The following is a 334-nucleotide window of genomic DNA, read 5'->3' as shown; positions in this document are numbered from 1 at the left end:
TATTATACTTTAAGTTCTAGGGTACATGTGCATAACGTGCAGGTTTGTTACATATGTATACTTGTGCCATGTTGCTGTGCTGCACCCATCAACTTGTCAGCACCCATCAACTGGTCATTTACATCAGGTATAACTCCCAATGCAATCCCTCCCCCCTCCCCCCTCCCCATGATAGGCCCCAGTGTGTGATGTTCCCCTTCCCGAGTCCAAGTGATCTCATTGTTCAGTTCCCACCTATGAGTGAGAACATGCGGTGTTTGGTTTTCTGTTCTTGTGATAGTTTGCTAAGAATGATGGTTTCCAGCTGCATCCATGTCCCTACAAAGGACACAAA

Source organism: Papio anubis, chromosome 3 (assembly GCF_008728515.1).
Source record: "Papio anubis isolate 15944 chromosome 3, Panubis1.0, whole genome shotgun sequence".
Classification (NCBI taxonomy): domain Eukaryota; kingdom Metazoa; phylum Chordata; class Mammalia; order Primates; family Cercopithecidae; genus Papio; species Papio anubis.
This window is presented reverse-complemented; position numbering follows the sequence as displayed.